This window comes from Neofelis nebulosa, chromosome 8 (assembly GCF_028018385.1).
Source record: "Neofelis nebulosa isolate mNeoNeb1 chromosome 8, mNeoNeb1.pri, whole genome shotgun sequence".
NCBI classification, from domain to species: domain Eukaryota; kingdom Metazoa; phylum Chordata; class Mammalia; order Carnivora; family Felidae; genus Neofelis; species Neofelis nebulosa.
This window is the reverse complement of record NC_080789.1, coordinates 26038540-26040114: the sequence shown is the minus strand read 5'-3', so window position 1 is coordinate 26040114 and position 1575 is coordinate 26038540.

The window sequence follows — 1575 nt, the reverse complement described above, 5'->3', positions numbered from 1 at the left end:
AAATGCATATCTATTTACATGGCTATCTTTCCAGCTAGACTCTGACTTCCTTTAAAGAAGGGATTGTCTTAATAATTTTTATATCTCTAGGGCCTGTCACAAAATAGGTGCTCAATACATGTTTAATAAATGAATGAGGGGCGCCTGGGTGGCTCAGTCGGTTAAGCGTCCGACTTCGGCTCAGGTCATGATCTCGAGGTCCATGAGTTCAATCCCCGCGTCCGGCTCTGTGCTGACCGCTCAGAGCCTGGAGCCTGTTTCGGATTCTGTGTCTCCCTCTCTCTCTGCCCCTCCCCCATTCATGCTCTGTCTCTCTCTGTCTCAAAAATAAATAAACGTTAAAAAAAATTTTAAAAAATGAATGAATGATGTTAAAACCATATTGTAGTCTGCTATTTCCCCTCAACAAATAGTTTTCTATATTTTTATATGGTCTTAATAATTACCTAATTATTATGCTTAATATGCATGTCATTGATATGTTACCATGTAACCATGTGACCATTTGAGTTGTTTCTACTCTTTTGTAATTCCTTGTCAATCAGTAATTAGGGACATGACTTGATATGAAGAAATATTTGAGAGGATAATGTGAAGGTGGTGAATCAAATGGTCCAGAGGTAGGGACACCAGCTCGGAGGATGACCTCAGTCACACAAAATGAAGCCAATGAGGTTGCCAAGGCCAGGACTAGGATGGTGGTTGTGGAAATGGGAAGGGAAAGACAGTTTCTATATTCACAATAAAAAGATGTAATCATGGATTTACCCCGTAATGGGGCTAAATGTATGCCAGATGGTGGAGGCTGTCCTGTGACGAAGAGCATTGTTTTAGCACCATGGACAGGCCCTGGGTTGTCAGGGAGGGGCTCTGGGTGGTATGGGGCCATAATTGCTGTCAGAGCAACAGTAATAAATTAATAAATACAAATAACCAAAAAACATTTATTCAGCATGTGCTCAATGACAACTTCACATGCATTTATTTAATTCTCATAAGGAAACAGGCACAGAAATGTTACATAATGGCCCCCAAAGTCATACAGATAGTAAGTGGCAGAGGTAATTTCTGAACCCCAGATAGTTGGGCTTCAGAACCCATTACACCATACTCTAAAAGGAAGCTCTAATCAAGTGTGGAAAATGTTATAAGAGAAAAGCACAAAAGAGGGGTTTCTGAAGTACTTGGAGGACAAAGAAGGGAAGTGTATTCTGGGGAAGCTTCTCAGAGAAGAGAACACTGCAACTAAGTTTTGAAGGATGAATGGGATTTAACTAGAGAAGAGGGCCAATAAGGCCACCTGGAGCCCCGTGTTGTAAAGGGTTCTGAGGCCAGATGTAGGCTCAGCAAAAAGCTTCCTGTGATCAATTAGCAAATGAGGTGGAGAATGGTGGGAGACCTAAGACTAGGGAGGTAGGTGAGCCAAACAATGAAGGATCTTGTATGCAAATTAAGAAGTTTAGACATCTCCCCTAAAAGCTGTGAGAAACCACTGAAGTGAAGAGATTTAAGCAATATGTGGCAGGATAAAATCTGCATTTTAGAAAAATCATCTTAAGATTTTAGGGTAAAGAT